This window comes from Mesoplodon bidens (genome assembly GCF_964165515.1).
Source record: "Mesoplodon bidens genome assembly, chromosome: 16".
NCBI lineage: Eukaryota > Metazoa > Chordata > Mammalia > Artiodactyla > Ziphiidae > Mesoplodon > Mesoplodon bidens.
The window spans coordinates 59,757,621-59,772,446 of NC_138173.1; the positions used below are offsets into that span (position 1 = coordinate 59,757,621).

Below are 14,826 nucleotides of genomic sequence, written 5' to 3' on the forward strand. Positions count from 1 at the left end.
ATTCACAGGCATGAGAGCTGACCTAGAGGGTAGACTGCTTAATGTAGCAATGTCTGGTATGTTCTATAGGGATGGCGGAAGGAAGGAGCCAGTTTTTGTTGGGTACCAGGCTGGGTGCTATACTCGTTGTTTAATATGTATCATCTCCTCTCATCTTTGTCACAACCCTCTGAGCTGGAGATTCGCTGTATTTTACAGTTGAGGCTGACAGTTTGAATCAGAGCCTCTGGTTGTACAACTAAATGACAGAACCAAAAGCCAGATTAGCCCAGGTCTGTCTGGCTCCAGGGCCCTTGACCTTTCCATTATATCATGGTGCTCTTCAAATCTGTTGATATTAGTTTACTTTTCTGGTCCTGAGTTTCTCCATCTGGCTGATCTTGGCGAAATACGTAATCAACTCTGCCAGGGGTTAGGTGTTTCTCTAGGAATGGAGATACTGGAGGGAAACCCAGTCTTCAACTCCACACGTTCTCTGGGACTGGTGTGAGAGGCTTCTAAAGTTGACATGATTCAGAATATGACACACTGGGCCATGCCCTCTGTTTATTGCTAGACTGTGGGAGTTGAGAGATAGAAGGCTTTACTCCTCCAGGGGCTTCCCTGGTGGTCCAGTGGGTAACACTCCACGCTCCCAATGCAGGGGGCCCGGGTTTAATCCCTGGTCAGGGAACTAGATCCCACATGCATGCCGCAACTAAGATCCTGCATGCCGTAATGAAGATCCCGCGTGCTGCAACTAAGACCTGGCACAGCCTAAATAAATAAATCAATATTTTAAAAAAAAAGAAGGCTTTATTCTTCCAGCCTTTAGCCAAGTCAGTGTGGAACTCTCTTGATCCTTCAGCACAAGTTCTTGAACTGAGACAGTCCTGAGGAGCCTGGTTGGCAGCTCCATTTCTTGGCCCACAGATTGCTTGGTCCTGAATAGAGCACCAGGTACTGGTAGAATAAGGAAGGGGTTCTACAGCAGAAACCACAGGCTTGGCTACCCACCTTGGGAACACTCAGTTCCCATTAGCCTTCGCAAAGGATGTCTGAGTTTCTTGGTCCAGATATCACGCCCCAAAGGAGGTTGCTCCATGCTCAGACCTATTTATAATCCTTTTACTTTTCCCACCAAAACACTACCAAGTAGATGGTGGCCTATGTATCTCTGCAAAGTATGTACACACAAACACACACACACACACACACACACATTTTGTTCTTAGCCCAGATCAGAGCAGCACCACCTTGGAGGTAAAATAAAGGAAACGAGACTTTGGCTCACTTTTCAAAGCTAGAAAGTGTCATCAATACACAAGTCTCCTCTAACGATTAAAATAATATATAAAAAATGCATTGCATTTGTGAAAACAGTTATAATACAGTTTTTTGTCTGATGAATAACCTTAATGTGTTCTGTATCTCGTTAAGTAATCTATCTTTGAAAATCTTGGAGGGACTTCCCTGGTGGTCCAGTGGTTAAGAATCTGCCTTCCAATGCAGGGGACGCGGGTTCGATCCCTGGTTGGGGAACTAAGATCCCACATGCCACGGCGCAACTAAGCCCCTGCACCATAACTGGAGAGCCCGTGTGCTACAACTTCTGAGCTTGCGAGCTCCAGAGCCCGCGCACCACAGCTAGAGAGAAGCCCGCACGCCGCAATGAAAGATCCCATGTGCCGCAACTAAGACCTGACTAAGCCAAAAATAAATTAATTAATTTTTTAAAAAGAGAAAATCTTGGGTATATTAATATTACATTTTAGTATAATCCAGAAAAAAAGCATAATAATTTCTGGGTGTCAAATGGCTAATAATAAACATTCTAAGGGCAAACTGCTAATTGAGTGAAAGTTTCTTGTGGAGGAAAGAATTTGGGGTCAGGGAGGAAGTCTGACCTTCTGGAGCCTTTTTCCTTTTGGCTGTCACTCCTGTGGGAGTTTAATACATGTGGTCAGAGCATGTCTCCTGCTGTTGGAAGCCCCAGTCTGCAAATACGGGCAATTCTAAGGAACTTCCTGTATCCACAAGGGGCAGCCAAGTCTGTGTGGAATGGGTAGGAGTGATAATTTGCATATCTCCTGTGGTATAAAGGCTCCCAGGTAACAGATTCCTTCAGTAGTAAAGGAAGTCCAAGGAACCTGTGGTTATAATGTGCCTGTGCTGCTTCTCTTCGGTGCCTGACCACTTCTTAGAACCTCGGGAAAGCACCAGATCAAGAGCATGCTGTCTGTCCTTAGCACAAGCAGACCTTGGACGCAGTCCCAGTGCAATCATGAACTGCTCGTAGGAAGGTGACAGAACCACCAGGGTAGGCTACAAATCCTCTATTCAGTCTAACACACGTCCCTAGAGAGAATCGCCAGGAAGGCAAACGTTCATCCTAACTTTGGGAATCCAAGTTCTCTGGACTGAACCCGAGTTCCTCCTATCGCCCCCTCCTTTAAGTGCACCACAATCCCCCCTCCCCATGACTGACATGACGCCACCACCACCCCCGACTGAGCAAAGTGGACCAAGGCTGAGCCTGGATCTGAAACAGACCTTTGGTCGACTTGGGCTGGGAGCGAGCAGATTCTGTTTGAAACCAGCAGGCACTTTGATTTCTCAATTTGCAACAAAAATTCTTTAGAGTTGCTTTTTGTTGTTGCCGCTGTTGTGTTGTGAAAGAAAGTCATTCTTACACACAGTTGGCTTTCCTTCAAGGCTAATTGTGCAGTCTGTTCTTTGGGGACACCACATAGCCACATAGCATGCTTAAAATGCATAAAGTTTAGAGGAAGACGGTAATTCTCTGGAGAGCAAATCCTGTGTTTATCCAAGAACTGCATCTCTGCCTCCTCCCACACCAGTCACTCTCTAGCCAGTTGCATATTTGGTGGAGAGATTTATGGAACTGAACATACAGCTGCAAATTTTCTTTCTTTTTTTTCCCCCCCAAAGAACAGTGTTCTGCTGTCAGGGCTGTTGTGCAATAAGCACACACACACAACTTATTTACTCCAGGAATGTCCAAAACTCCTAAGTGGTATCCCTTGCTGAATCTGACTGTGTGGGTAAACATAAAGCATTCTATGGATGAAAGAAACTCATTCCATAGATGTAACTAACAAATCGTGACTCAGCTTATGTCTCTGTCTAATATTTTGTTCAAGGACCATCCATGAGTCTAGCTACACTCTACAACTACTTCAGTTCTGAAGCAGCTTTGTTAAAGTGAATATCTTAGGGACAGGAGCAGAGATTCTTTAACTGAATTCCACTGCTCTGTTTACTTTAAGATTATGCTGATTATTTACTGTGGCTCCTGGATGCTCTATCCTTATGGGGTTCTCTTGGATTGGGAAAAATTCTCTCTTATCACCCTGTATTGTTTTTTTATTTTTATGGGTTTTTTTAAATTTTTCTTTTAAAAAAATTTTCTTTTGGGATTTCTGTGGTGGTCCAGTGGTTAAGACTGTGCTTCCACTGCAGGGGGCACGGGTTCGATCCCTGGTTAGGGAGCTAAGATCCCTCATCCCGCATGCCACATAGCCAAAAAAACAACAACAAAAAAAAGGTTTTTTTAATTTTTTTATTGAAGTATAGTTGATTTACAATAGCATGTTAGTTTCAGGAATACAGTGCAGTGATTCTCTTTCCTTATAGGTTATTACAAAATATTGAGTAGAGTTCCTTGTGCTATATAGTAAGTCTATTTTGGTATCTATTTTATATATAGTAGTGTGTATATGTTAATCCCAACCTCCTAATTTATCCTCCATTTAAATTTATCCATTTAAAATAAGTATGTTTATTTAAAATTTCTTATCTGAATGAATAACTGCACCTTGACATCTATTTCCATTTCCCAAGCCAGAACCCAAACTGGCTTCCTGGATGTGGACCCGTGCAATGGTTTGTCTCCCTTTCAACAATCTGCATCCATTGGGCTCTTTTGGAGGGAGAGATTACACAGGAAGAGGGACAGAAGAGAAAAACAAATATTTATTTAACATTCACTGGTATTAAACACTGGGCTTAGTACTTAATCAGACTTGATCCTCATAATAAACACGCGCCCCGTTTTGCAGATGAGTAAAGTATAACTCAGAGAATTTGGAACTTGGCTAAAGTCACATAACTAGTAAATTATAAAAGTGAGAGTTAAAATTTTTTATTGCACTATATAAAAAATGTACAGATTATTCATGCACATCTCAAACTATATTACAAAGTAAATTACTAGTGCAACTACTACCTAGGAATTCTAAGACCATAGATTAGTTGTCTACTTCTGAAATTTATATAAATTTATCATATTGCAGTCATCATATTGGGTACATATCTAGGAGTGAAATTGCTAGGTCATAAGTTATGCGTATATGTTACATTTAACTAGAGTAATTGTTCTATCCTTTATTGAAGGTGGAGCAGAATAGTCTCCAACTATTATTGAATTGTCTATCCTTTGAATTCTGTGCATTTGGCTTCATATATTTGGGGGCTTTTTTTGTTTGGCATGTACATTTCGTGTTTGTGCTTGGTATATGTACTTGTTAGGTATATATGTTTATAATTTTTGTATCTTCCTGATGGATTGAACCTTGTACATTATAAAGTGTCCTTTTCTTCAATGCTGACTTTGTCATAAGCCCACATGTAGGGGTCCAGTTTCTGGACTTTTGATTCTGTTGTGTTGGTCTATATACCTATACTAATACTAACACTACCACCATCTTATAGACTATAATAATAGACCGTAGCTTTATAATATGTCTTTTAGACCTTTGTTGTTGTTATTTACATATCGAAAACACTTAAGTGCCTGAAGAGATTCATCTTACACTTCTTCATTTGTACTCTTCTGAACTTCAGTTTACATATCTAAAAATAATGTCTCCTTTGCAAATGTAATGTAAGCAAACTCCTGACCTAGTTCTTGGCACCTAAGTAACCAGTTATTAATAGTAAGTGTTGGGCTTCCCTGGTGGCACAGTGGTTGAGAGTCCGCCTGCCGATGCAGGGGACACGGGTTCATGCCCCGGTCCAGGAAGATCCCACATGCCATGGAGCGGCTGGGCCCGTGAGCCATGGCCACTGGGCCTGCGCGTCCGGGGCCTGTGCTCCACAGGAGAAGAGGCCACAACAGTGAGAGGCCCACATACTGCAAAAAAAAAAAAAAAATAGTAAGTGTTGTTCAATCACTAATTAATAGAAGTTATTTTTTTCTCATTGAATTTTAGAGCTGAAAGGTGCTTTAAAGTCTCTAATAAATATACATTTATTGGCAGCCCAGTTGATCAGATGACGAACTAACGCTTGGAGAAGTCAAACAGCATGTTCAAAATGATTCAGCTGTTTGGGTGCAGAGCTGAGACTAGAATTTCTCTCCTGACTCCTAATCCAGTGCTTTCTCCATTGCTCTATGCTTCATTTACCCTTGGGGAGATCCTCACTGGGGAGGCAGGAAGGAAGGAGAGAATGAGTGTATCCCCGGAGATACACTTTTTAGGAAGTCTGTTTTTGCTGTGAATAAGCCAAGCTTTATAGATAAGTGAAGGGTGCCTCACATTGAACTTGGCAACACCCATGCTGTGTTGATCACCTGATACCAACTTTCTCACCCACCTACAGAAGACAGATGGTATATTGAATCTTCTGCTGTCCTGTTTCTATTGTGAAGCAAAGATTGCAACAGCAAAATGGGAATGTGAGTGGAATTGGTAATGCCAGTTAAAGGCACAGATTAGGTGATGTAATCACCATGACAAATGGTGTGCCTTGGGGGAGTTTGCTGGCTGAATTATATGAAGCATTGTTACCAAGAGTAATTATACAATCCTCTATTTGTGTTATGTCCTTCCTCCTGGAACCTTTAAAATCTTCATTCAGGAATCATTAACATTCACCTCACTCTAGCAGAAGAGTTATAAATAAACATGGTTTTTAAACTTTGGTTGAGGATAATAAGACCTGCCAGGTCTAGCCCAGATGTAAAGATTAGCTTGAGTTATTCTTTTTTTAAAATTTATTTATTTATTTAATTAATTTTTGGCTGCATTGGGTCTTCGTTGCAGTGCATGGGCTTCTCATTACAGCGGCCTCTCTTGTTGCAGAGCACGGGCTCTAGGCGCTTGGGCTTCAGTAGTTGTGACACGCGGTCTCAGCTGCCATGGCTCGCAGGCTCCAGAGCGCAAGCTCAGCAGCTGTGGCACACACGGGCTTAGATGCTCCGCGGCATGTGGGATCCTCCAGGACCAGGGCACGAACCCATGTCCCCTGCACTGGCAGGCGGACTCTCAACCACTGCGCCACCAGGGAAGCCCGGAGCCTGAGCTATTCTTTTTTTTTTTTTTTTTTGCAGTACGCGGGCCTCTCACTGTTGTGGTCTCTCCCGTTGCGGAGCACAGGCTCCAGAAGCGCAGGCTCAGCAGCCATGGCTCACGGGCCCAGCCACTCCGCGGCATGTGGGATCTTCCCGGACCGGGGCACGAACCTGTGTCCCCTGCATCGGCAGGCAGACTCTCAACCACTGCGCCACCAGGGAAGCCCCTGAGTTATTCTTAAAAGTAAAAAAATGCCCCCTTACTATTCTCCATTGTTTTCTTCCCTGATAATGCTGATGATGAAGTGAGCATTATTCCATTTTTCAAGGATCATAGAAGGAAAAATCAAATGCAGTGTTCTTAAGAAACTTCATTGTGTGTGAGAGGTGCTTAGATACCATACTGAGGTGTTTATCCATGTGGTGTCAGTGCCAATTTTAGGGGAGCTGATTATCTATTACTTAGGAGGCAAGGTAGCCTAGGGCTTAAGTATAAAAGTTTGGAGTCAAAATCTGGGCTCCGCCACTTACTAGCTTTGTGAACTTGGGCCAGTTACTTTATTTCTCTGTACCCTCGATTGTGATTTGTAAATAATAATAACAATAATCATACCTGCCTCATAGGGTATGTTGGGAATTTTAAATGAGATTACACATGTAAAGAACTTTGGAAAAATATTAGGTGGTCCTGTTAGCAATTAGAGCACTGCCCATGCTGACTGGCAAGTTGTAACCTGAGAAGTGGTCCAGGTATATGGATCAAATGGCTAGGCTTTCCCAGGGTGGATAACAAAGAAAAGAAATTAAAAATCATCCATAAAAAGATAGTTCTCTATTTAAGTATTTATGCTGTTGCTTACACAGCCTTTGATGTCAGATTATAAAAGCCATGGTGTATGATTTGGAGCAAGGTTTAAAGAAATAGGAACAATCAAAATACACATTTTTCCTTTCTAAACTTCAGCAGCTTTCAAATATTTCTTAATCTACTCACGACTTTTGTTAATCTGGTTCACCCTCCGTCTTCTTTTACTTTGGATACTTTGGCTGTCAAAAAGCCTCAAGCTTCATTATCAGCAGGTCTGGTTGTGGGCTGTGTTTGCCACATTAACAGTTGACATTGGTGGCTCACACATGGCTTTAAAAATATGTGTGGTAATATGGCAGCAGGTTTGGTTATTTGGGGTATTGCATTTTGAGCAATTTGGATATTATGTCAGATAATAGTTCTAAACTTAAACATTTTATACATTGTTATTACTAATTTTAAAGTCTAGAAGATAGCAAAATTTGGCTCTAAAAACGAAATAGACTTCAGGCAAGTAATAATTATAATAAAATCTGAAATGTCAGCCCCCTTCTTGTATTTGAGGTGGTTAATTCTCAAACCATAGAATGTATTATCACAATACTAACAGGAATGGGATGAGCACATAAACTAACTTTTGGTACAAAAAATTCTGGTGGATACTTTATAGCATTGGTTTCTCAACATTGTGCTGTAGCAGAATCACCTGATATGCTTAATGAAAGTGCAGATTCTTGGGGCCCACCCCCTGAAAAGTCGTATTTGGTAGGTCTTGGGTAAGATCTGAGAATTCACATTTTCAACAAGCCCTCAAAGTTTACTTATATTTGCACTACAGTTCGAGAGCCACTGTTTTATATTTGGATATGCTTTTCACTTAGGCACTGAACAGTGAAAATGGTTTAAATAATGTTGACTGAATGTGTAGCTGAAACTTCTAACATGTAACTGGCTCAAAATAAGCTTCCTCATTAATTAGTGCATTTCCTGTCATATGTAGCATCCAAGTAAGATAGGTTGGTTGCCTGGCAGGGATTTGTAGAGGAGAGTTCTGCTTTTAGTGGGAGCTTGATTAGGGTGATCTCTAGAATACATCTGAGGGTTCTACTTGATTAAGAATTTAAGTATTAACTTGCCCTTAATATCTTGGTTCTGCTTTCTGTATCATTTGATTGGACAAGCTTCCGTCTCCTACTCACCAGGACTCAGCCCTTCCTGATTATTTTCTGTATCTGTCTGGGTCTATCTTTTTTCTCCATATGACTCTTTCTGTCTCTGAAATTTTATCTGCCTTGGTCTCTGTCTTGCTAAATGTTTTATTATTTTCAGGGAAAGCCTGAAGCAGCCTTACCTTCCAATCCTTCTTTGTCCTTCAAGATCAGAAAGAAAAAAAAAAAAATAGAGAAAAGCTAGAGTAGCTTTCACATGAGTGCAGCCATTTCAGGGATGTTGGTGAATACAGATTTCCATGGCAGTGAGAAGACACTTAGGTAATCATAGGTGTAGTGTTTCTCCTCAATCTCACTCCCACTTTGGTTGAAACAATCAAATGGTTGTGAGGGAACTCCAGCCATACAAGAACTCATGTGCAATTGCATCATCCCACAGGCGCTCAGTCTGTTCAGAGGGTTAGTGTACATCTGCCAGCACTGGCTCAGGGAGAGGAATTAGAGGCAAGATTATTTAGTCGCTCTGGCTCCTTTATCAGGAAGAAGCCTGGAGTTCAGCCTAGGTGTTTATCCCAACGCGGTCACACCCTGAAACGTATGAGTCCTGACTCCCTCTTCTTGTTAACTCTTACTGGACCTGCTCTGGTTTTTAGGCCTTTTCTTCACTGCCCGGATGCTCAGAGACATCACTTACCCATGACTTATGAAGGCTGGGTTCTTCCCTTTCATTAAGGATAATGTCCTCTACATCTCTTCTTTCTAAAGTGAAGGTACCCTCCTTTTTGTAGGAGATGAGATCAGAGCAGCTATAGGAGCTCATGACAGCTCTTTTCAGTGAACTGGGGACATGAGGTAATTGCATTCAAACCTTTGAGAACAAATCTGAGAAAGATAATTATAAGCAGAAGAAAAGCATCACAACCTCACTCAAATTCTCATTACCCACTCTGGGTGGCATCTAAGTCCCCCACCCCAGATAGGAGGTAATAGGTATCTAAAGTAGGTCTATTCAGAGTTCATCACATGTTCTGTGTGTTTGTGCTTTTTAATATAGTAGAGAAATAATTTTCCCCCAGGCCATGTGCTTCCTGTTGTTGCTTGTGTGTTGATTTTCAGAACATAGTGTACCATAGATGCTAATTCAAAGTCCATTAAAATTGAATACATTACATAGTAATACCTGCATTTCTAGATCATTTTGCACATTTTTAGTAACAGGATATTGGAACTGCTGGAACCACAGCAGTTGTTGGGACCACTTAGGGAGAGATGACGTCTTTCCAACAGCCTGACCCTAAAATTACTACCTTGAATATAAGCATGATAAGTGTTTGAAAGACCTTTTTTTTTCTTGTGTCATTCAAGGAAAAAAAATGGAAATAAATGTCCAAATTTACATATTTTTGAGGATTTTAAGTGACACAAAAAGCAGCCCAACCATAACTGAGTAAAAACCTTCTTAATGAAGTTGGAAGAGCCTAAACATCAACATCACAAGGTATTTGAGTGAACCCAGACTGTTTAATTAACAGTTAAAGCCAAGAGAGAAAACACTTGTTTTCCACTATTCTCTACATTCCTCAGAACTTGAATATTGTACTTTATAAATTTGTATTTATGTCAGGCTGTAGAGTCATGGAGTTCAAATTCCAGATGAGGCACTTAGTTGTGTGCCCTTGAGCAAATAACTTAACCTCTCCGATATTCAGTTTGTCCTTAAGGATTGTATTGATGAGCATGGTTTGCCAATGACAGAAACCAGCTATCATTAAAAAGAAAAGAAAGAAAGAAAAAGAAATTGATTAGAAGGATATCAAGAATGTAAGAGATTCAAAGTCAGGTCTAGAGAACTAGATGACCTATGATGGGGTTCCATCCTGATAAACCCATTGTAAATTGAAAATATCTGTAAGTCAAAAATGCATTTAATACACTTAACATGGGGAACATCATAGCTTAGTCTTATTTTATTTTATTTTATTTTTAGTTTTATTTTTTTTTTGGTACGCGGGCCTCTCACTGTTGTGGCCTCTCCCGTTGTGGAGCACAGGCTCCGGATGCGCAGGCTCAGTGGCATGGCCCACGGGCCCAGCCACTCCGTGGCATGTGGGATCTTCCTGGACCAGGGCACGAACCCGTGTCCCCTGCATCAGCAGGCGGACTCTCAACCACTGCGCCCAGTCTATCTTATTTTAAACATGCTCAGAACACTTATATTAGCCTACAGCTGGGCAAAATCATCTAACACAAATCCTGTTTTGTAATAAAGAGTGTTGACTATCTCTTATAATTTATGGAATACTGTATTGAAAGTGAAAAACAGAATGGTTGTAAGTGTATCTATTGTTTACCTTGTGATCACCTGGCTGAGTCAGAGCTGGGACTGGCTTCTTTCACTTAGCAGAATGTTTTCCAGGTTTAGCCATGTCTTAACATGTAGTTGGTTCCATTTTATTGCTGAATAATATTCCATTGTATGGATATACCAAATTTTATTTCCCCTTTCATCAGTTGTTAAACATTTGGGGTCCATTAATTTTGAAGCACCAAAGCCTTCCTCTCTTAAGCTCTCTCTCTGATGGCCCCAGATCAGGGATCACAGACTCAAATGTCTCTCAGCTAGGTGTAAGAAAAATAGGAAGTGGTGAGGACCACGGCAAATGAGAGAATGTGTGCCCATCTAGAAGGGGCAGCCCCTATGGAGCCATTGTCAAGTGGCCATCCAGGCCTGGTATTGTTAGATCTTCAGATTGTTCCAGAGAAGCCAGAATCCAGATTTTTATGTGAAAATTTTCTAATTTTTAAATGTTGGTCAGTTGAAACCAACACCATGTGGGAGAGGGAGAATACAATTCTGGTCGAGACTAAATGCTGCAGGTGATCCCTGAGTGATGCAGAGACATGTCTCATCTTTGGGAGCCTATGAAGGGTTAGCTAGAGTGTGAGCTTACCAGGCAACTTCTGCGCTCTCCTTGGGCAACACAAAAAGGCTGTTCATCCCTTTGGAGAAAAGAAGGACCTAAAAGAAGGGTCTAAAGTCAACACTCTGGGTTGGGTGGGGGTGGAATTCCTCTCATTCTTTGGCTCAAGAGCATGCTAGAGTAGAAAACACAAAACACCAGCAAATGTCTACATTGAATTCATGCTGAATTGTCCTGCAAATTACACTTGTAGCCTGTTTCAGGATGAATTCTGACCTGAATGATGCGTGACCTTGATTCTGACTATGACTTCAACCATGGTTGAGAACTGCTGATTCTGTACAAGATGTGCTCTGACGGGAAAAAAAAAAAAAAAAGTGTCCTCAATTCACGGTGACAGATTTGTGGGAACAGGAAAAGAAAAACAGAGGTCGGTCTCCTTATGGAGAATGACACCATAGTATTTTTTTTTTTTTTTTGCGGTATGCGGGCCTCTCACTGTTGTGGCCTCTCCCGTTGTGGAGCACAGGCTCCGGACGTGCAGGCTCAGTGGACATGGCTCACGGGCCGAGCCACTTTGCGGCATGTGGGATCTTCCCGGACCGGGGCACGAACCCGTGTCCCCTGCATCGGCAGGCGGACCCTCAACCACTGCACCACCAGGGAAGCCCGACACCATAGTATTTTAAAGTTGGGGAGTGGAAAATATTGAGGCTTATGACAACAGTGAGTGTTTATTGAGTAAATAACCACTGTGCTTTCCACTATCCACTTTCCATTTTGTTTTGCTTGTGACCTTGAAAAAAGTGGGTATTTTTAAAGGGAAAGAAGTTCATTGAAGCTAGTATTGGTGTAGGGCTTGGTATTTGCAAAAAGGTTTTCAGTTCATTAATTTGAACCTGTGAGGATAAGCATTTTTACCTCTCTTTTGTAGATGATGTCATTGAGGCATAGAGGCAAATGACTTTATTAAGATAATTCAGGGAATTCCCTGGCAGTCCAGTGATTAGGACTCCTCGCTGTCACTGCCAAGGGACTGGGTTCGATTCCTAGTCGGGGAACTAAAATTCCCACAAGCTATGAGGCCAAAAAAAAAAAAGATCATCCAGCAAAGGAGCCTAGGACTTAAATACATATCATTGGATTCCAAATCCTTCATCTTTTCCACAGATACACAGCTGCCCTTTTAATAAGTTCCACTTTTGGTTTATCTAAGTAATAGGTATAGATATCTTTAGACTTAATACAGTATTTTATGTATTTTATTTCATACTTACATTTAAAATATAACATGTAATTTATATTTCATATTAGTTCTATTTCATATTTGTTATATTTGTTAATATGGTATCTGAGTTTCTATTGATATTACCCACTCAGAGAACAGTAAAAGGAAACAGTGATTTTCAAGTGTTTTAGTATTTTCACATTCTTTGTGTTGTCAACACTAAATTAATTTATTAATAAATAATTGGGAGCAGGTGTGCACCTTAATTCTTAAGACATTACACTTAAAGAAGTATGATGATGAGAACACAGATATGGGACACATTGTTACCGAACTGGTTGGACGGACCCCGACTTGGGCCCTGGCCCTGTCCAGAACCCCCTGCCTCTGCAGGGAAGGTTCTTTGTCCATTTGGATTCCACAGCCAATAACAAAACCGACGCTGAGACAGAAACAGCACAAGCTTTATTCAGAGGCCAGAGAATGGAGAATCGGGAACTTAGTTTGCAAATCACCTTCTCACCAGACTTGGGCTGGGATACCTCTGATATAGAGGGGAGGGGTTGGGGGAGGGAATTCATTACTTCTCCGAGAACAGGCGTGTAGTTTGCTTAGAACTGGGGCAACATCCCTTTTCAGTCCTAATATGGATTCCACTGGTTGTTGTCATGGCAATTGTCAACTGTCATGGTATTGGTGGGTGTGTCCTTTAGCATGCTAACATATTACAATGAGCGTATAATGAGGTTCAGGGTCTCCTGAAGGTCAGGTCTTCTGCCATCTTGGATTTGGCTGGTTCTAACCAGTTCTGGTGGGTTCTTGTTTTTCTTTTCTGGTGGTTTTCTATAAGATAAGGATAACACTTCTCCACAGCTGCAGCTTATGTTCCCTCAAGGAAGGGGGCGGGTTAGAGCTCGAAGCTAACAGCCATGAAAACAACTCCATTAACTTAATCAACCTCAGCCATCTCCTTCCCCCCGCCCCAACTTCTGTCCCTTCCCCTTTGTCTTCTTTTTTTTCTTTAGTTAATTAATTAATTAATTTTAATCTTTGGCTGTGTTGGGTCTTCGTTGCTGCACGTGGGCTTTCTCTAGTTGCGGCGAGTTGGGGCTACTCTTCGTTGTGGTGCGAGGGCTTCTCATTGCGGTGGCTTCTCTTGTTGCGGAGCACGGGCTCTAGGCGCATGGGCTTCAGTAGTTGCAGCACGCGGGCTCAGTAGTTGTGGCTCGCAAGCTCTCGAGCACAGGCTCAGGAGTTGTGGCACATGGGCTCAGTTGCTCTGCAGCATGTGGGATCTTCCCAGGCCAGGGATCATGTCTCCTGCGTTGGCAGGTGTATTCTTAACCCCTGTGCCATCAGAGAAGTCCCTCTTTTTATTTTCTTATTTTCCCAGTAAATGAAGAAATAATTTATAAGAAGCCAGAAATCCTTCAGGCTCAATCCTAATTGTGCTTTTTTTGCTTAATACATTATTCATTCAGTTCATTCAACAATGGATATGTATTGATTATTTTATTCATCTCCTATTGCTGCTGTAACAAATTAACAAACTTGGTAACTTAAAACAACGCAAATTTATTATCTTACAGTTCTGGAGTAAAGGGTCTAAAATAAAGGTATCAGTAGGTCTGCATTCCTTCTGTAGGCTCTGAGGGGAGAATCCATTTCCTTACCTTTTTCAACTTCTAGAGACCACCTGCATCCCTCAGCTCCTAGCCGCTTCCTCACATCAGTCTTGCTTCTGTGGTCACATCTCCTAATTCTGCCTTTGACTTTTTTGTCTCCTTCTTATAAGTACCCTTGTGATTACATTGGGCCCCCCTGGATAATTCCTATGTTAAAATCAGCTGATTAGCAGTCCAGTTCCATCTGCAACCTTAATTCCTTGTCGCCATGTCAACTAATATATTCACAGGTTCTGAGGATTAGGACATGGACATCTTTGGGGGTTGGGGGTATCATTCAGCTCACCACCAGTGCCTACTATATGCCAAGCACCTTACAGATTTATATTCTGTTTGATTCTGTTTTGCTGATTAGAAGTACTTATCACCGAAAGCTGGAGATCTGTGTATCTCTCCATTTTTCTATTTGAGTGGCATAAACAAATCATTCCTGTCCAGTGTGCACTGTTCAGACACACAACAGATATACCATCTGTTAATCCGTGTCAGCTAAATGGAAAGTACCCAGCACCTGATGCCACCACCAACCTCAAGAGAAGCCCCTCCGTTTGAGGCAGTAGCTGTGGTCAGTATTATGTTCAGTATGACACATCCAAAGTGGCCGCTCGTTACTGAATAATGCTTTTTAAATTTTTTATTGTAATTATCTGTCCTATCACAGGTAAACTCATACTCACTTAGTTTAAAAGCTGACCTTTGTTGGCCTCATCCATTTTCGTA

The 14,826-nt window shown here is 41.6% G+C and overlaps 1 protein-coding gene across 2 annotated transcripts in view; it reads left to right on the forward strand.

Moving 5' to 3' along the window:
- Positions 1-14,826, forward strand: part of DEPTOR (DEP domain containing MTOR interacting protein) — a 203,252-nt gene that overhangs the window by 134,815 nt on the left and 53,611 nt on the right. The window lies entirely within an intron of this gene.